The 21,141-nt window shown below is 46.8% G+C and overlaps 1 protein-coding gene across 7 annotated transcripts in view; it reads left to right on the top strand.

Annotated features, from left to right (window-relative positions):
* The window catches only part of RUSC2 (RUN and SH3 domain containing 2), a 62,862-nt gene that overhangs the window by 16,367 nt on the left and 25,354 nt on the right, over positions 1–21,141 (top strand). For 5 of the 7 annotated variants that reach the window (XM_037373084.1, XM_037373091.1, XM_037373088.1 and 2 more), the window contains one exon: positions 9,542–9,642. The exons of 1 other annotated variant lie outside the window; for it this stretch is intronic. The gene's annotated coding sequence lies outside the window, so the exon portion shown is untranslated. Of the gene's footprint in view, positions 1–6,795; positions 7,126–9,541; positions 9,643–21,141 lie in introns of those variants that run through there. One more of the 7 variants, XM_037373086.1, reaches the window with a different exon arrangement.

The raw sequence follows: 21,141 nt of genomic DNA, 5'->3' as shown, positions 1-21,141 counted from the left end.
GACATGCCTATTCATACAGCCCTACATACTGTTTGTCAGCTTCAAAGCAAAATGCCACTATTACCCAAGTTCAGCCTGTGATCTATGGTAACCACAGATCCCTTCAGAATGAGCAGGTCATGCATGATGATTATGGGTGGGGATGTGCAATCTGTGGTGTGTGAGCTGTCACGGTAATGGTTATAATTTTTGCCAATTTGCTGTTTATGAATAGACCTTATCCCTTCAGCTAACAGTATCAGTACTGTAGACAACACAGATGAAGAGTAAAAAATAACCACTCCATCTGACAGCCAGCAGGTTAAATGCACAAGTGGTGGACAGGGTCTCCAGGAGTTAGTTACAAGTCTGCATTACAAAGGGTTTTTAGCAGAAGTTTTCAGTGGTCCTGTTTCCTCTCCCTTTTGCAGCTTTCCTTGGTGCCTGCTGGGATGTGGGTGCTCAGGAGCACAGACAGTCTCTTGGGTGGCACTGAAGTCCTGTGCCTGCCAATACTGTGTTGTGGCATTCCTGCTAGCAGGTGGTTTTTGAGTGTACCTTCAATAGCCTCTTTTAATGACAGAGCGCTGTGCAGAAGCACAAGCTGTCTAGACATTGCTTTATTGGCCGTTGAAACAGACAGCTGGGGCAAGTAACACTGGCAGAGCAGCACTGCATGTCTGGTTTGAGTGGTAAATGGAGAAACTTTAAGAAAAAAAATCAGTGTAAACAACCACAATTAATAGCACGTTTCTAATAAATCAGCGGGTGGTTATGTGTTTGCTGGGCTTTGTTGCAAAGGTGGGAGAGCTTGAGAACAGGGAGGTCTGTTGGGAACTCACTCTGTGGTGAGTTGGGAGATCTCACCGCTTGACTTCTGCGGTGGCCCTGAGCAGTGATGGCAGGGCAGTGCTGTGGCATGCGCAGAGAGGCGAGTGTGGGCTTTCTGTGCGAAACCTGCAGCACTTTTCCTTGTTGCCTTGGAAAACTGCAGTATTTATGACTCTGTCCTGGTTTTGGCTGGCATGGAGTTAACTTTCTTCTTGGTAGCTCGTACAGCGCTGTGTTTTGGCTATGATGTGAGAACAATGTTGATAGCACACTGATGCTTTTAGTTGTGGTGTGGGGCCACCACAAAAAGGACTGTTGTGGTTTAACCCCAGCTGGCAACCAAGCATCACACAACCGCTTGCTTGCTCCCCACACCCAGAGGGGTGGGGAGGAGAGTCGGAAAGGAATGTAAAACTCAAGGGCTGAGATAAGAACAATTTAATAATTTAAGCTGAATAAAAATGTAAGTACAACAACAATAACAATAATAACAAGTGATAATGGAAGGGTGGGGGAAAGGATAAAATCCAGAGGAAAAGGGAGAAAGGAGAACAAGTGATGCACAGTACAGCTGCTCAGCACCCGCTGACTGATGCCTGGCCAGTGCCCGAGCAACGATCCCCAGGCCCCAGCCAACCCCCCAGGTTTATATACCCAGCATGATGCCCCATGGTATGGAACACCCCTTTGGCTGGTTCAGCTCAGCTGTCCTCGCTGTGTCCCCTCCCAGAAACGGAAAACTCCTTGACTTCGTATAAGTGTTATCCAGCAACAACTAAAAACATCAGTGTGTTACCAGCATTCTCACATCAGAGCCAAGACACAGCGCTGTATGAGCTACTGAGAAGAATGTTAACTCCACCCCAGCCAAAACCAGGACACTCAGTATTGAACCAGGAGGGCATGAGGCTTTTTCCATTCTTGTATGTGGCCTCTTGTGTGTCCAACAGTGATGTTTTTCTTCTCCTCTGCTTGCCCCTTTCCTGCTGCATCCCTTCCATTGCAGTCTCCGTGAGCTGAGGCTCGTATGCAGTGCAGTCACCCTCACTTCGAGTCAGCCAGGCAATGCCCCTGCAGTGGGAAGGGAATGTCACTTCAGTGTACATCACGGGAACTATAAGCAGTCACCTTCCTTGAACAGTGCATGCTGTGTACACAGCAATCTGTGGTTGTACTTAGTATGTAGATAGTGAACCATTTCTGGGCTGCAGATTCAGCTCAGCCCTCCGGCTTTTCAGCTGCTTAGCTGGAAATACGTAATTTTTATTTGAGGTCAGAACACAAACTGGTGAATACAGCAGAACTGCGGTTGCTAAATTCACCAGCTCCAGTATAGTAGGTAATGTGGCAACTTAAGGCTTTTGCTGTGGCTGCAGGGAAGTATTAAGTTATGGTGAAATTAATGGTTTAGGTAAATTGTGCTGTAGAGGCAGCATTGATCCCATTTTAAAAACTGATTTTAATAGGAGTGAAGCCAATAACACCTTAATATCCACTGCTACCACGGGTTGCTCAGAGCAAATACTGCCAGATTAGAAGGCGTATCTTTTCTGTAATGATACCCTTTCAGTTCCTTTTGCCAAGGCTTTGATTGGTGGAAGAGTTTATATTCCCACTCAGTATATCATCAATATTTGAGTGAATGCTTGAAAAAGGAGGTTTGCTCTGAGAGCTGAGCTCCTGTTTCACTCTGAAGTCTCAGGCTGGATGAGTTATATCCAGGCTTTGCTTTAATTCACAGTCTGCTGTACAGATTTATGAGCGTAGTTTATCAGATTGAAGCTGAGGCTTCAGGCATGATTCAGGAGCTGCTCTGTTGTTTTTGTCCTGATTTCTCTCAGCCTAAAAGTTCTTTCTGCTCTTGCTTGGGCAGTACTGAGTATTATAGCTAGAAGATGGGCACTGGGATTGTAGGATCTGTTCTCCTTTTCCCACAACCTTCCAAGTGATTCACATCTCCTTATTGCCCCAGTCTCCAGTGTATAAAATTTTGATAGCAGCACTTTCCTAGGAAAAGATTATGAATATAGTGGAATCCTGGGCTAGAAGGGACCTGGAGAGAGACAGCTGTTGTGGGCTTGGTTTGGTTTTCCCGTAGATGTCTCAGTATTGGAGAAGTACGTGGAACTCAGCCCAGCCCTGTGGGAAGCCTTGCCAGCACTAGCCCTATCTGGTAGTTTTGACTTCTTATGGAGCTTTTGAAAGCCTCTGTTCCTGGGCAGTGAGGCATCAGCTGCTAGCAGTAGGAAGCATTTGACCTGAGTACAGGGAGATAGAAATCGAGAGAGTGACTGGGATGAAGGAACCACCTTGCCCAGTATGACTTTTCCAAAAATAGTTTGCAGGTGGTCAGCGAGGGAGGAGGGTGAGCAGGGCAAGCAGGTCTCATATCCCAAGATTTTTTCCAGGGGATTTTGCTACATCTATTATATTTTATCTGTTTAGTAAGCTGAAATGGTTCTCTCAAGTCCTTGTCTTGCCTCCCCTTGAACCCATGTGGACTTCTATCCATAATACCCTTTGAGATCTAAGGAGCAGTAAACAGACTAGAGGAAGATAACAGGAATGTTGAAAGAAGAACTGCTTGTCTGAAAAGAAGTTGTTAGTGGAGAGAAGTCTAGAAATGGAAGTTATTTAATACTTCAAGTAACACTCGGAGCCTTAAAATTTTACTAGTGGTATTTCCTAAAGACACAAAGCTAGGAAGCATCCTCACAGGGAGTTCAGGGTTATTCAGCAAGAAGAACTTGCATGTCCTTCAGGAATCATACAAATGGGAATTGGATCGTTCAAAATTGTATGATTGTGTGCATGAGAAATGAGCAAAAAGTTCAGCTCCAGCTGGGACCTCACTGGGGAAAGTGAGAGGGGGGAAAACCCAGGGTTTGTCAGTGACGTCCAGGACAACTGTGAGCATCTAGTATGCTGCAGCCATGAAAAAGATAAATGTCATCCAACGTGACACATTGGACAAAATACTTGAGGCAGAAATGGGGAATTTTTAGCATATTAAGTCATGGTGAGACATTGCTTGGAAGACCGCATACATTTCCAGTCGCTCTCTGAAGGCTGTGTGCAAACTGGGTCAGGTGCAGAGAAGGGATATGGGTATGATCAAAGAAATGGAAAGCCTACCTAATGTGAAGTGATTAAAGAACTCAGATGATATAACTTTAAACACAGACTGAATAAATGCTGACGTTAAAGCTCATTTTTGGAATATGAGTGAATAGGGGTGAGCTGTGCATGGGTAAAGATAAACTGGAAATTCAGAGAATGTTCTTAAAACATCAAAGAAATTAATTTGGGGAACTAATTCTTTTAGAAAGCCGTTAGCAAGCAACAAGAAATTTCAAATTTGGGGGAAAAAAACAACTTTCTCTTTTCAAGCTACTGTCTTACTTGGAGGTGTGACTCCTGCCTTGTGTCACTAGCCCTGAGGAAATCAGTATTGATGTTATGGGCAGTGGGCAGCACTTGCTGGCGCAGGATCATGGGGGGGTGTGTGTGTGTGTGTGCTTCTGAATCCTGCTGTTGTGAATGTGTCTGCAACCGGCATAACTCCCCAGTCTCCAGTGCCTGGCATCCGATCCTTTCGGAAGGCAGGCTCAGTAGGGATCCGTTGTTGCTGACCCCCTGGGGAAATGCAAGGACTGAGGGCAGGCATTGCCACTATGCTAATGTGTGCTTTTTATCAATCTGCTTGGATTTTTGACCCCTCGTTCAAAAGCTCCTGTATTTCTTCCCACCAAATAGAAAAGTTGTCAAGCGCATGTTGGTAATGATCAGCCTGTATTGATCTCTATGTGTTTGAGAGAGAAATGTTGTTTGACCTTGAAGGGCAGGGCTTGCAGGGATGGGAAATTATTTTTGTTTTCCTTTCGGAGGATTTTATGAAGTTTTCAGCATCTCCTGCTTTCCAGTTGGCCTCTGTGTTCTGTTCCCCCTTGCTCCAGCTGAGCAGGACCATGCTTTTACTTCAGCTCTGACCAACATCCCTCTCTCTGGCATTGCTGAAATGGCCTCAGTAGTGATGGATGGGGTTGCCATGTCTTGGGGATTCAGATTTGTGCCACAAGCAATGAGTGAGCAAGGTGGGAAGGCACTGAGCTGCTCCTGCTTTGTTCATGAGTGGTCGGTCCAGCATGTGGGAAAAAGTGAAGATGTCCCTCCCTCCTGTGGGCATGCTGCAGATGGGGTCACGATGAGCGAGAGGCTCATGCTGTTGCATCTGCAGATAGCAAGGCACAGGTTGCCCACTGTGGCAATGAGCTTGCTGTTGCTTGTACCACTTTCTGTTTCCTTGAGAGGTGCAGACACAGTGAAAGTAATGAGGGTTAGGTCAAAACACTCATCCTTTAGGAGGAGGTGGCAGGCAGCTCCCTGTGCTGGGTCATAGCTGTGAGCTGCAGTGTAGAGGCACCAGCCCCGGGGTGGTCTGGATGTTGTGAGGGTGGTCGCACTGTGCACCGCACCTGATGGTGAGGGGTGGTTGAAGACCTGTTCCTGCCCAGTGCTGGAAGTGTGAGCTGCAGCCCAGGCTGCTGGTTGGGATCTGGGGCTGAGCTGTTTCCAGTTCACTGGTCACTGGAGCATGCAGCAGATGGGTGGGAGGCTTGGCCTGCTGGTGGGTGCCCTTGCTGTACAACTGCAGTAGAAGTGGAAAGGTTTCTTCCTTCTTGTAGGTGGGGGCATGCTAACCTGAGCAGCCAATTCCTACCTGGAATATGAAGGAAGGAGCCTGAGACCAAGACAGAAGTGTATTGTGCTTTTTTTCTGCCTAAATGATCTATTTGTGTCCTGGTTGTTGTCAGCAAGCGCCTTGGGCACACACATGGCTGGTGTCCAGTGTGAGTGCAGCACGTGGGGCTCCTCCACAGCAGTGAGCTCTGCTTCAGCCTGGCACTGGGAACAGGGTGTGCCTCCTTAGTGGAGCTCATGGGTGGGCGAACATGTGCACTGACTTCTCACACCCTTGGAGCAAGGAGGGAGGTGAGATGTCAGAAGCCCCACCTGACATGCAGGATGCCTGTGAGGAATTAGACTTGACATTGCATGATAAGCAATTTTCTCCTGCACAGTGTGTGGGAAGCACCTATACCTACCTCTCCAGACCAAGCAGAACAGGAACACCTGTTACTGTAGGAGCAGATGTGTTCTGGCACCTCCATCTCCCTCACCTTGCTTCTCTAGGGAGTGCAGTCAGCAGCCTGCAGTATCCTCCTCCCCTCCTTGCCTGAGACTGTGGCATCAGCCGTGCGACTCATCTCTGTGATCAAAGAGAAGTCATCTCCTAGAAGACAGTCCCCAGGAAACAGCTTTCTTCTTCCTCATTAGTGCCTGTAATCTCTTAGTACCTACAAAGCTTTAGGGCAGCCCATCAGTTTTTACTGCTGTTGCTGAGTGTGGTGGAGCCCGGTAGGGAGATGCAGCAAAGGGGTGCTTGCTGCAGAGGTGCAAGTGGGGTGGTGGGAAGGTGCTGAACATGTTTTGGGGAGGAGGATACAAATGTTGATGTTGGGAAGAGATATGTAAATAGGTGGGTTTCTCAGGGAGCCCCTTATCTGCTGCATTGCTCTATCTGATTTTTAACAAAACAGCCCCCTGACTCCATCTGCTCTGGTGTGCATGTCGGTCACCCAAGGCAGACATTGCTGTCAGTGAATTGGTTAATGCCAGTGTCCTGTGGCAGGGACAAGGATGCAGGCAAGCACTCAGCCTGCCAGCATTTATACCTCCTGGCGTCAGCATTGGCAATGCTTGTGGAGGACTGGGGAGGGCATGGAAATAGTTTCCATTCTCCTCTCTGCTGTGGGAATGAGTCTCCTGGGTAACAAACGCTCCTTGTTCTGCACAGAGCTCTGCAGCTGAGACTGTCTCCTTCCTCGCTGCTGCTCCCTGACTGTCCCAGCTGAAGGGGCCAGAGATGGCTGCTTGAGCCTGCCTTAATTAACACTGATAATACAATGGGACTGGCTGTGCGGGGGTCCGGGGGCTGCACGCTAATGGGAGTACAGTAAATAGTCTCATTTACTGCAGCTTGGGTGGAGCAGAAACCACCAGGGCTAGCATTCTGCTTGCTGTAATGGCCAGGCGTGGAGGTAGGTCTCTCGCTTCTGCATCCTCCCTGGAGCTCATCCCTGCTGCTTGAACGGGACCAGGTGGTGGTGCAGGTCTCCAGCATCCAAGGAAAGGCAAGTGGTGGGCTGGGGAGCGTGAAGTACCACAGGTGGGGCAGGTGCATCAGCCTCTCGGGAAGGACCTGCGGACCCTGAGCTTTGGGACGGGCTGGCGGATCATTCCCAGTGTTTGGAGGTGAGCAGCAGAGCCGTCTGCAGTGCTGGCTCCAGTGTGAAGGGGCTGCACAGCCCACAGCCAGCGTGAGGTGTGTTCTGGTTGGAAGGATCTGTCTGCACTGGGGGGAGCCCTTGGTGGGAGCCACCCACCAGCCACTGGATTACAATCAGAAATGCAGTTTGAATGTTACCTGAAGAGGTGTTTTAAAGATTTTGGGTGGTCTGGGGTCCAAGACAATTGGCAGCCGCTTCCAGTGATGACTCAACATTTTGCTGTCATAGCTTTCTCTGTTGGCCTCTGTAGAGGCAAAAGCTTCTGCGAAGTGTTATGTTGTCTGGGCTTGTTTTGTTTGATTGCTGCTTTGGGTGCATCATGGTGTAGGGCAAAAAGTACTCGAGTGTGTGACAGTTCTTAATTTCTTTGAGCCGTGTGTCTGTGTGACATTTTTACCTCTTCTCTGACTTACCTGCTCTCCATGGAGCCTTGGGTTAGGAGATGGGGTTTGGTGTGGGCTCATAGGGGTTGCTTTTTCTGACGTGGCCACTCCGTTTTCTGAGCTCTGCTTAGCTCAGTTCAGGGCGGTGGCGAAGTGCAGTAATGTGGGTGGTCCTGTTGTCTAAACTCCTAAATTACCAAACTGATCTAGTGTTTAACTATATGTTAAACAAACCTGTGCACAGTTTTGAGTCAAGCTGACTCTTATAAAGTTGTTAAAAAGTGACGAATGAAAGGACTTCTAATCAAGGGAGTCAGTTTTGGGAAGGATGGAAAACAAAGAACAAATGGTGAAAAGAACACCATTACCTAAGTTATGCAAAAAGAAGCCTTCAAGTGAGGAAAGTTCTGGCAAGAGGAGACAAGCTGGTAAGGTGTTACAATCCACTGACATCAACAGAAAATTAGTTGAAAGTAGTGCAAAAGCGATTGCGGCAGTGGGAGATGGCAACCTCTGACTCCAATAGCACCCCCCCCAAAAGAGGGGAAACCCCCTCTTGAGGTCCATACATAGTTAGTAAAGAGCTTCAGCAGTGCTATCAGAGGATGCACACTAATTTGCATTAGAAGTGAGAAACTTGTAACTAATCCTGTGCTTGAATGACAATGCATATGTAACATACTATGAATATACAACTACTCTGTTGTATATAATGTGTACCCTGGAGCAGCTTGGTGTGCATGGTAGGAGGAAAAATCCCCCATGCCCCCAGTGCTGCAATAAACCAATGTTGGCTTTCTAAACTACCATTTGGTTTGGAGAGCTTTCTTGGTTACAATTTTGGTAACAGTCCCTCCAGAACAGTTGTCTCAGGGCAGCTGCTCCAGTGCTAGAAACATCTCCCCTGGCAGAGCCAGGAGCACAGCTGAGTTTCTGGGCTGTGTGGTTGTGCCCAGACTGTGGCAGAAAAACAGAATCAGCCACACACTGTCAGGAGCAGCACTGGCTTGCCTGTGGAGCAGGTTGCAATTGCCTCTGGTGAAAGGGGGGTGATGGAAAAATCCTTTCACATGGCCCTGGGATAGCAAAGAACCTGATCTTTTGCGGGTTTCAGAAGGAAGATCTCTTGTGAATTGCTTGGTGGACATGCTGGGATTCAGCCCAGGTTACAGGCAGTGTTTTTATCACAAGCTGTAGTTAATAGTTGCTGGGACCTTGATTTGAGTCTCCCTGTGACAGCAGGGACTGCAGACAGCCTGCCTCTGCCAGGTGTGTTTGGTACCAGGGGAGGTGCTGGTGGTTGCATCTTACCCCAGGGGGACTGCCTTTCAGGGATACAGCACAGATAATGTTGATGAAGCTCTCAAGCAAAAGACGCTACAGAAATGTAAAAGAAGCTTCAAGAAGCTTCTTGTAGTTTTCCAGATCTCTCAGTTAGGAGTCCTCCCATCCTCCTCCTCTGCCTGTGCATTTCTTTGCAGATGAGCATCTTAGCTCCAAGGGTTCTAGCAGCCATTATCAACGGTAGGGACACAGCACTGCAGTTCCTTTTGCTTTCCTTTGCAAAGCCAGGAGAAGAGATCAGACAGCTTGCAACTACACAGCATCTGAAACCCAAGCTCATCACAGAATAAAATGCTGCAGTTCTATTTCATGGCACGGGCTTTAGTCTTTTCATTTCTCCTCATGCTACCTTCCTGATTTCCCTGTTACTATAAGAATCAATCCTCCATCTTCCAGCCTGACTTATCTCCCCTCCTCTCCTTCTCCGCTCCCTCCCATCCCCTGCCTCATCTGAGGTTCCGCAGGGACCGATTGCAAGCCGGAGCGGTGGTGCTGTGGGCATGCTTGCTCCTTCACACGCAGCAACGTCACAGCAGCAGCAGCAGGAGCATTGGAGATGTGATTGCGCAGACCCTCTGCATTGCCAGGGATGCAGCTGTGAAAAAAAAAAAAAAAAAAAAAAATGGAAAAAAATTGATTCTCTGTTTCTCACAGCATCCTGGTGAGAGAGCACGGAGCCCGCTGGAATCCAAGAGCTCAGCAGTGCTGGAGCAGGGCGTGTTCAGTGAGACAGGGAACGGAGCATCTGTGGAAAGGTGAGATGGAGAAATGGTCGGGGTGGGCGTTAGTCATACTGATGCTTTTCAGGCTGTTCATTGTCCTGCAAACTGGCTGGTTTGTTTTTGTAGACTTTGCCGGCTACCCAGTGAAGCTTAGGGATTTTAGGATTGCTTTGTCTCTTCAGGGGCTGCATTGCTTTGGAGCTGCTGTGATTATAATGGCTGTATATAAGCGAGGAGGCTGGTGTTGTTGCGCAGAATGTGTATTTGTCCATTGTAGCTATGAAATAGCGGTTGTCATGTCCGGGGCTGGTTGTGCAGAGGCGAGCCGTGCTTCGCCCCGACAATGCCGTCGCACAGCTCTCCATTGTGCCTGCCATGACAGCCAAGCCCACACGGATTGTTTTGGTCCCTCCAGCTACCATGCTGTCTGTGCATCCCTGGTGGTGATGCTGCTGTGCAGCTCAAAAGCTGTTTTGACAGACAGCGCTTCCATGAAAAGCCAGAAACAAAGGATGTAGACAGAGGAAAGGCTGCTGTCAGTGTGGCTTTTGACATTTTTTGCTACCCCCACCCGCACCCCCACTCCCCTACTGGTGAATCAATTGTTCAAAAGGCATTAGGATAAAATATCGTGGCAGGTAAAATCCTGTTCTTCTGCTAAGAGATACATGGGCTCTGTGCAGGCTGGAGTCCTTTGTGTTGCTCAGGGCGTGTCTGTGCTTGCTGTGTAAATGGATGCTTTCTCCCTGCCGCTTTTCACATATTGGATGAGAAAGGTTATCTAGGAATGGAGGAATTACTGGTTTTAATTACTGAAATGAGGGGTTCAGGCTGGGTGCCAGTTACTAGAGCTTAATTACATGGTTTTGTTATAACCAAATCCCCTTTTTCCCTGTCCACCTTCTTTCTTCCCACCCTCACCCTCTGCACAAATCCTTCCATCAAATTGCATCTGCAAACACGAAGGGAGAAGGGTTTGAACAAAGAGAAGGATATATGTGGGGTAGGGATATGAATGCCGGAGAGGTGATATTCAGGGTAGCAGTCAGCAACAAGACAAAGGTGTGAAAGAATGAGATTTTGAACTGACATGGCTACAGGGGAATATACACGTGGGAGTGTGGTAACAAAGGGATAAGCAAATAGCAGACGCAGTCTTTTGGGGTTATGGAAGATGCTGAGCATGTGGGGTTGTAATTGCAGGTGTTTGGGGGGATTGTGGTGTTAACGGGATCTACATTAGCACTGGGTGTTGTGGAACAGACCATACAGGGTCTGGATTGATGGGTATTGTAAAGGTGTATGGAGCATGGAGGAAGCAGAGATCTGCTTTTTTATCTCCATATACCTACAGCTTTGTATGCCAGTGTTGCTAAGCAGCAAGCTTGGCAAGTTTATGTTTTCACAAAAACTTTCTGCAGTTTGCCAGTAACCCAAGAGTAATTCAGATAAGCCACCTTTAGGCCTATTAGGAGCAACAGGATGGTAGGAAAAACATAGATAAAATGGTAAATGTTTGTCAGAGCTGTAGAGGAACCATGGAACAAAAGAGGCAGGTGTGAGGGGCATTGCAGAGCTAGAGGAACAGGGAGTTTTGGGTCAGAGACCACAGAGGAGGAAACTGAGAGCTGTCATTGTCACAGAATGTAAATGTGTCATTTGTACCACCATTCTCCATCCTCTCACTGTGTTCCCTGGGATGGCCAGTGCAGCGTGCAGCCCCAGGGGGTTTGTAGAGGTGGGAGCGATCATCAGCACAGCCTTTTTCTGCAGCAGTTTTATGAAGGAACCATTTTGCTGCTGCAGGTTCTCAGTTCATTGCTCCCTTTCCATCCCTATGCAGTGGCAAGGCTCTCCGGCCTTTATGCCTGGTGAAGAAGATAAACCCAGAGTTTCAGTGCAGGGTACCAGGTGGGAAGGAGAGGGCTTCCAGCAAAATCACAGAGCAGAGTGCATTCTTGTCGCAGCTCTGTGACAATTTCCTGCAAGCACCATGGGGTTTCCTGAACTGCAGCTCCTTGTCATCCCTATCTCACCATGGGACCTGGGAACCCTATCTGTGTCTCCAGGTCTCTGTCCCATTCAGCCCGATGGGAGCAGGGAGTGGGATATGCTGCTGTAGGTGTGTATCCGACTGCACTTGTGGTGCTGCTGCAGAACAGGCTCTAACAGGAGGTTGGTGGGGGGTAACAACAGCACGTGTGTGTGTGGTGCATCCTGGGCTGGAGGACAGGATATGCAACAGGACGCATTTATGCAGGACACACATACTTATTATATTGGGGCACGGAAGAAAAAATGTGTATAGTTTTCTGTGTATGGTGCTTGCCTAAAGGAATAAAAAGAAAGTGATGTAGCCTCCTTCGCTGCATGGGGTGGGAATGCTCCCCAGGACATACAGTCTGTACCTAGGTGGTAGATGCTGCTTTTGTAAGAGCATCTGTTAAGCAGTGAGAGTGCACAGATAATCTCTGCCTTGAGATGCTTAAAAGATGGGCAAGAGCTTCTGGTGACTGGAGCTGACCAAAATGATTTGCAGGAAGGAGATGTAATTGCTGGTGTGTGTCTTCCTCACTGCATTGATGCAGGATGCTGGAGTTAAAGTGCAGCAGGATCTCTAGATCCAAGGGACCTGGACCTGCATTGCAGGAAGTGCAGGTGGCCCAGGAGAATATGCCATGGACTCAGGAGTGGCCTGCCCATGGCTCCATTACCACCTCACAGGTGTCTGAGGCTGTGGATAGCAAAGAAAGAATGAATTATCTGTCCCAGGGACCTTTATTGTCTTCTAGTCTGATGGGTCAAGATCTCACTCTGGTATTATTCCTGATAGCCAGACAGTAGCCCTCCCTTTGCAACCCCATGTTGTGCATTGCCCCATTTTTCATTTATTTCCCAGTCTTGTTATTCTTTTTTCAATGTTTTCTGAAAGCCTTATGTAATATTAAGGGCAGGTTGATAAATGTACTGTGGGTCACTTTCCTTCCTCTTTCGGAACAGGTACAGATTTTACCTTTATTTGCCAGCCACACAGCTTTCCCTCCTTCCTCTGTTTCCTCACAGACATTTTTATCAAAAGTCTTGCTTCCAGCTGCAGTCATGCAACTATTCTTCCGTTGTTTTGGGATGAAGAATATCTTGTCCCTCTGACTTGACTGCATTAATCTTCTTGAATTTGTTTCCACTCCAAAAACTCATTCCATTTTCTGCACCCTCTTCCCTCTATATTATCTAACCTGTCATCACTGCAGCTTTAGGATGCTTGGTTTTGCTAAAACAGTGCCAAAGATGCTGGTTTACTTACTTCTAATATCCTTCTTGGTGTAGTTATTCATTCAGGTTGGTCAGGAGCTCTGCTCTTCTAATTTTCTCACTGTGCTTGGTGATTTGAGATTATTATTTTTTACTTAGGATGCACATTGAAAGACTTTTCTGCAGTATTTCTCCAAGTTCTTTGTTCTTGTTGTTTTTTATAAATGTTTTTCCTGATACACCAGAGATGGGCTCTTTAAAAATTAGAAAGGTTTTGTTACAGAGGTGTTCACTTTTTACCCTTCTGTTTAATATAAACTGGGTCAGCTTGAGATACTTAGTTCAAAGGCAGTTCTATATTGATGATGCTGGATGATATCTCAGTAGGCGTGGTTCTGATGGTTAAACCCAAGAAAAGCAAACTGAAAGTGAGACATGCGGAGATCTGTGCATGTGGCTCAGAAGCAGAAGGTTGGAGGTGCCTCACTGTCAGCTGTGGAATCACAGGACGATACCAGATGAGAAGATTTTGTCCTGTGTTTGTGGAAGCTGCTGAAATCTGGCCGGTAGTGGGAAAGTTCACTTGTCTGCCTGTGCTGCTTGGTGGGAAGAGTCGTGATGTGGATAAAGTGCTTCTGGCAGGTCAGACTCTTAAGTCCAAAAGAGCCAGAAGTTCACCCCCTTCCAGAGCCATGCAAAAGGTTACAAGATAAGGCTTGAAGGAGCTGAGGGAGCTTGTCTGGCAGGGGATGAAATCCCACAGCAATGATCAGTGACAGCTGTGTTAGTAACTAGCCTTAGCAGGGATTTGTCAGGTTATCTGCTGAGCAGGTTCCCTGCGTGCCCTCCCACTCCTCTGGAATTTGGTTACTCTCCAAAGAGAAAGAAACGGGCTGTCAAAATGGCTCTAGTTCCTAATTCTGCTCCAGTTTCCTCTCTCAATGAAAATTATTTTAACGTTCATTTTCTGAAAGAAGTGGGTCAAAGCAGGGATGTATCTGTGCAGATAAGCACAAGAGCAGGCTTGTCCACAGACTCTTCCTCTCCCCACTGCAGTTGTGTCACAGCCTCAGGGTCATGTAGGCAATGTTTTTTTCTGTCCATCACACGCATGCAAATATTCCTCACTGGGCAAAGCTGCTGGTGGTTTTATCAGTAGATAGGAAAAAAAAAAAAAGCCACTGAAATCCCCTGCAGCTGTTCACTGGTGTAAATGGGAGGGCGACAGAAGGCAGAGCTGTAATGTAGGTGAGTGGCCATAATGTGGGTGATGGCAACTTCTGGCTGAGGGTCACCCTCTGAGTTTGAACTCTTGGGATAGAGACCGTGTGTTGGTCTTTGTGCAGTGCTGACAGCATGGGGCTGGCAGTACCTCTGAGTGGCAAATAATAAATACTTGAGTGATGGCAGCAATGCTTTGCTTTGCTTTGCTTGGCAAGCAAGAGGAAGCTGGCACTACCACCAAACTGTCTCTCTCTGTCCCAGCACAAGATGCTGTCTGGAAGCAGAGAGCGAGTGTCACTGCCCTGCTTTTGTGCTTTTTGGCCAGTGGCACAAGTATCTCAGAGTGATGAGAGCTAGTAGTCCCTTCTGGTAAGAGGGGATTTTCTCCTCTGGGAGTTACACAGGGGAAGAAATAGAGCCTTTAGGGAAGACCTTGACAAATGTGCAGCAGATTTTCACCTGCTACTTGCCCTGGACCCACTGTTACCTCAGACTAGACCCTGCTCTGTTCTTGGGGAAAGGTGGGACACATGGGCAAGGAATGGGTGCTGGTCTGGGATACTCTGCCTTCCCCTTGGCTCCCAGCTGTGCAAAAGACCCACTTGAGCATCTGTGGCTCTGGCAAATGCTCAGGAACTCTCCTGCACACTGGTGCTGGAAAAAAGCCCTGCATACAGTTTTAGGAAGATGAGTTTTTCACAAGAACTCAAGTTGTGATGTGAGATTTGAACTGATGGGTTGCTTAACTGTGATGCAGTCAACCTTGGGCAAAATCTGTGCTCCTGAACGTTGGCTAACACAGACTCAGTTTAGCAACATTTAGATAATCTCAGCTCCTTCTGACCCTCAGGGGACCAGCTCTTCAGGTGTTACTCTTCAAGGAAGCCAGAACATACATTGCTCCCTACATAGACTAATCACATCAGATTAAATCCAGAACTGCACCTTATTCTTTGTAAACTGGCAGCAGCTGGCAGCAGCTGCCATCACTTCTGCAAACGCCAACCTAAATGCTTTCGGTGGGCAGGCTCTTCTCTGTTCTGCTCTACCTGCATTGCTGCAGGACCAACTGCATGCTTACTTGGCCTCCTTTTACCTAGTGGGTCCAATTCACCTGAATTGTTTAGCAGGACACCTTCTTTTGGTCCCTCTGTGGGGTTCCCATGGCAAAGAGCAGGGCTGTATGCCTCATGCTGCATTGTCATGTGTCTTCTGTGTAAACTGAGATAGCATAGCTGTCCTCACAGATGTCCTTCTCAGCAGGGAGAATGACCTGTCTGGACCATTGTGCTAGTGCAATTTTCTGTTCTTAGTAGTGAGGCTGGTTCCAGTGTCTGCTTACATGGCATTTTTCCCTGTAGTCCAACCCTCGGATCATTTACAGTAACTCAAGTGGCAGAATCATAAACCCACATAGGAGAAGATCCAGTGAGAGATATAAATAATTCCTATCTCTGGTCCCAGGGTATTACTGGCTCATGCAGTATATCTTCCTTGGCTTTGCCTGATTCATTCTAATGATCAATACCTGGAGTGAGACAACTGCCTTGGGGTTTGGCTTACTCTGGTTGACCTCTCCTTCACTTGTTAGGATGTCAGTTGTTGTAGGGACTTCTAAGGGATTTCTTGCCTGAATGTGGCTTATTGTGAGCAGTGATTGTAGCTTGGCCCTTTGGAAGAACAGCAAGAGGATTTCAGCATGCATCTGCATTTAGCCATTTTCTACTGGCAGCAAGCTCTTCTCCCTTGTCCACAGCCAGTGGCATCTAGCTTAACCTGCTGCTGGGATTTGTGCTTCAGCTGCAGGTCATATTGCTTGAAATGGCCACCGAGGAGAGCACCTCCTTACCCAGATGTCTCCTGCCTTCAGCTCCTTGTCATATGCCTCATTTTCATTTCTGCAGGCACTTGCTATTTATAATTACTGTATTTATAAAGCACTCCGAAGGTGGTGACTACTTCTTAGTGCAGTAAGCCTGACAGCCTTTCTGTTCCCATGTGCTTCCCTTCCCTGCTTCCTGATAGACTGGCTGGTTTTGGGGGAGTACTGGACCAGAGGAAAGGTGAGACTGCATGGAGCACAGGGGGACCTCAGATGTCCCTAGAGGATTCCTAGTGCAGTAGAGCTAGCCAGTTCATGGCACGATAACAGAAGAGGAGAGGAGGAACTGCCAGAAACAGGTATGTCCCAGCACTGGCAAGCAATGCCATGAGGGTGGTTAATGCACAAAGGTGGCTATGCTGTAGTCACATGTCGTTCAGTTTATGTTTGGCCATATCTTATTCAGGCACTGATCGTAGTTGTTGATCCATTGGGGTTTCTATTACCTGTGCTTCTGTTGGTGACTTTGCACAAGCTTCAGAGACCACAAAGAACATCTTCATCTCCATAACCCTGACCTCTGCAGGCTTTGTGCTGCTGACATGATTTGGTACTGTGCAGTGGAGAAACACCACCAACTGAAGCAATGTGTTTGTATTTGTCCTGGAGGCACTGCAAGGTGATTCCCCTCTGTACCAGAGCATGTTTGACAGCCAGTATTTTGGTCTGTTGCCTTGTTGACTGCTTTCCCCTTGGCACGAGCTGAGGTTGAAAAGAAAAACCACAACAACCTCTTGGCCTGCTCGTCAAGATGAAAGGGGAATCTTCTTTCGTGGAAGGAAGCCACCAGACCTCACTGATTTCATGAGGCAAATTCACCAGGGAAAATATCCTTCAGCCCGTATCTTAGTCAGATATTGAAGACCCGTTTATCTACTGGGGGACTGCAAAGAGGATTTGCATGGGGACGTGGCAAACCTGTCCTCACAAGCCTACTCTGAGAATTTGTGCAACCTGGAGGAGCAAAACCCCTGAAAACCACACTCCATAGACAACAAAAAGAAGCTCCTTTCCTCAGAGAACAGATATGTAAGAAAAATACCCTGGTTTCTTCTAGGCTAGTCTTGTTGTAAACCTTGATTTTTTTTTTTTTTTTTTTTGAGCTTAATGCTGAGGTATGTAAATGTGTGTAACAGAAGATACTCATAAAAGTACACTTTGTCAGGTTACAAATCACTGAACTGATTAAATTGATTAAATTGACTTCAGCTCATTAAAGTGATGTCATTAAACTGCAAAAAGTATCTGTATGTCACCCTGGTCATAAGGGACTTTACTTGATAAGTGTCTACATATGAATGTTAAGGTACATAAGAAACGGAATGGAAGATTATGGTGCAGTCTTCTGATGCTGATACAGAGTCAGGGGCTGGCCCACTGTTGATTGGGAAACTGTGCAATTAGTCACCCCAGCTCAGAAGCATGACTGCAGACCTGGAAGGAATTAAGAAACTGCCCAGGAAACTGCAAGAGCCCTGGAAAACTCTTACATGAGGAGAGACTGAAGAAATGGTAATTATTTGTATTAAATGGGAAACTGGTGTTTGTGATATAAAAATAATGAGCAGTCCAGAGAAAGACGGTAAGTATTTATGAGGTGCCCTGCTTGTAACATGGAAGCATTCCAGGAAATTAAAGAGGATTACTTGAAACTGATAATAGGAATAATTTTCACATACTGTGATTAATTAGTCCATGAATCTTGCTGTCAAACTTCAAAGCCCAGCAATATTCCCAAATGGCTTCTTGGCATTTGTGTGAGTAAGACTACCCAGTGTATTTATAGTACGTGTTCAGAAGTTGCAGAGTTTTGAAACCTCTTGGTTGAGCTGAGGCCCATTTCAGTGCAAGGACTTTGGAGCGACAAATTCTTCTTCACCACTTGTTGTTCTTTTCTCTGAGACATCAGGTACAGGAAGAACACAACAGCTTCAAGAAAGGACATGTCCTAATGTGAGCATGTCCCAGCTGGGAAGGTCTGGGAGCCTACAATCTTAAGGTGTCTCCTCAGCCCTCTCAAACACCCTTGAAGTAGTTGAAAGCAGAGTGGTCATCCCTCCAGTAAACTTGGTGTGTCCCCTTGGATCCTGACCTGCTGTACTCCTCCAGTACAGAGCCAAGGATCATCCCATTTGCTCTCCTTTTTTCTCCTAGTGAACAGGTCTATGCATCTTCTGCAGCCTGGCAAGAGTTTCCTCAGCAGAAGACCTTGGTTAATCCAGAGTTACCAGATTTAGTTAGTTAGACCCTTAATGCTTTGTTGTTAAGCCCAGTCATTCCAAGCCTAATTAGCACATGAGCTGTCTTGTGGAGCGATATCCTAAAATAAACTGTTCGGAATAGAGCTTTACAAGCTCAGTTTGGTTTGGGTTGCCAGCCCCTGCAAGGGATGAGTTTCTCTTCTCAGAAGAACAGTATATGTAATCATTAGGAGTGCCTGGTCTGCTTCATAGGTATTTTATTAAGGTCCTGGCTTGCTTTTTGCTAGTTCTGATACATGGAAAATACTCTTACGTAAATTGATGCTCCAGTTTTATCCAGATCCTCTTGAGTTCTACCCTGCTGCCGGCCATGCAAACATAGAAACACCCACACATCAGGACACTTAGAGAGAAGTTGATGGCCAGACCAAGGATCTGGGAATACTCTTGTACATGAGCAGAATGAAAAGCTTGGGAGTACTCAGAGGGGTGGCAAACATAGTAGAAAATATGTTAACTCTCCCTGCCCTAGCCCAAGGACAAGCAATGAAGTTTTTGTCCTTCATTCAAGCAATGAAGCAATGAAATACCCTTATGTCCGATAGGACTGTCAGTTAACTAGTAGTTTAGTGTGGAACTCACTGGTTCCTGAAGTTACAAGCCCTAAAAGTTGCAAGAATTCATAAGAAAAGCGAAATACTCAGGGATGTTAAAAAAATATAGTACTATGATTATATAGGCTCCTAACTTTTTATTGGCCAGTTTTGAAACCCGCCTCTAGACATAAACTCTTCCCATCTGGAGGAGGCTGGCTGTGACTGGGAGGGAGCATGGAGCAGCCGGTCAGTCACCCATTTTCCCACTTTGGGGTTATTACACCTCATGCAGAGCATCTAAATTGTGCCGGGAAAGGCGGAACATGAGGCTTTGCCTATCTGATTCAGTCCACAGATGAATCAAGACTTCCCTGTAGCAGTTGATCTGTGAAGACTAAGTATGTTCATCTATCCATTGCTTCTTTCTCCTCCCTCATCCTTCTGAACTGGTGGCAACAGTTGCCTTTGATTTCATCTTTCTTAAGAAAAGCATTCTTTAAATAGATTTGTGTTGGCCAGGGAGGTCATGTGAAGACCTGCTGTGTAGTGCAAAGGACAGTTTCTAACCTTGCACTGTCTCACTGCAGTCCAAGGATTTCCTCCCAGATCAGAAGCTTCTTGTCTCATCATCATGGGAGTCATCTTGCCTTGGTTTTTTTTTTTCTTTTTTTCTTGCCCACCCTGGTTTTTCTGTTGAAGTGAGATTTAGACAGCATTTGGACATGATTGCAGAGAACCTTTTTCTTCAGGGATCTGGCCAAATCAAGAAATGCACAGTCTTAAGAGTGATCAGGCAAATTCCCTTCCAAACCTGTGTGCTACAGGGTCCTTTCCTCCAGCTAATCTTCAAGAGACTGCAAAATCCAGCCTGTGGTCTAAAAGCAGTTGGATATCAGCAGCAAAAGTATATGTGGTCCTGATGTCCTTCAGAGGGCAGGATAAATTTGATGCATTAGTCTCATCAGATGCTGCCTTTATTAGGCTGATCCTCAGCCTTTTTGCTTTGTAGCTATCATCCCCAAATCAGGGTGCTGCCAGCCTCCTGACCAATGAATTACATGTTACATATTCCTTCCTTGGAGAGACAGAAATTTTCTTCCTGTGTATCCACTTACTGCTTCTGGTCTCAGCAGAACTGCCTAGAGCTGGAAAGCGTTAAAGTTTCCTTCAGTGTTAGCAAGAGTCAGCTGTTGGACACAGCTGCTGTTTGAAAAACCATTTAGATGTGTACTGTGAAAAGGAACATCTAATAAAACCAGGCTGCTGCTGGGATGTTTTCTGTTTGTGCTTGATTTTGGAGCTCCTGATCTGGTTGCATGCAGTGCATATTGAGTTCCATTGCATCATAAAAATAATACAGCCCTGCAGATGCAGGCACTCTGGCGGAACTGATGCCCATCACTGCTAGGTAATGCCATACCTGCATTGCTTCTCCTATTCACTGGGACATGGCCACCTAGTCCTGGTAGCAAACCATTGCACCCTGGCTGTGTTCAAGTCTGAAAATAATGCTTCCGGGGATTTTTGGCATTGCTAGCTGCTTTATTTATGGTGGGTTGTGGGGTGATATGTTATGTATTTCAAGAACTTGACCCTGCCGTGGTTTTACTTCACTCTTCTGTACCTTTGCTACCTGTTCTGTACCATGTTTTGCTGTGTTGCTACATGAGGTTGTACACCTGTAATCTGCCATCCCAGAAGCATTTGGTTTTCACTTGATAGTCAGTGATTCCTGTATACATAGAGCTCTGGGCTGAACAGACACTGAACATTTTACAGCCTTTTTAACTGAGTTATCTCAAGACTGAGTTGCTTATTTGTCAGGCTTTCTCTGGTGATCCCTGATGCTTTTGCCTTGTAAGGAGAGTTCAGGATTGTTTTGCAGATGTGATTCCTGCAATGTGTGTCTGGTCAGAAATGCAATGCCAGTTTTAATCTGGACAGAGAGGAAGCAATAGTGAAGATGCACAGCCCTGGAGAGGCTGGAGTCTGCATGGGTGTGCTGACCAGTACTGCAGTGAGGTCTTACTCACTGTGAACAGACCTTCGTTGTCCCTTTTAGGCCTTAGCACATCTCTTCTCCTCAAATCATGAACATGATAGGGTATCTAGGACTGCCTGAGGTGGAGCTGTCCTCCTGTGCTTATTCTTTGTGAGGATGAAACTTGCTTCTTAAATTATCCTCCCATTAGCCTTGGGTAAGCAAGGCTGTCTTTGCCATGGGCTGGGCAACACCAAGATGTCTGATGCCAGACTCCAGTAAATGTTAGGGAGGAAAATCCTGAGGCCCCAGTGGAAGTGATTCATGACCCCTCATGGAGAGCTCTTTCCAAAGTACAGTAGTTCTAGGGATGCTTCAGATCCCCAGAAACCCCTG

Source organism: Falco rusticolus, chromosome Z (genome assembly GCF_015220075.1).
Source record: "Falco rusticolus isolate bFalRus1 chromosome Z, bFalRus1.pri, whole genome shotgun sequence".
NCBI classification, from domain to species: domain Eukaryota; kingdom Metazoa; phylum Chordata; class Aves; order Falconiformes; family Falconidae; genus Falco; species Falco rusticolus.
The sequence above is the reverse complement of the archived record's forward strand: the minus strand, read 5'-3'. Positions and strand labels throughout refer to the sequence as shown.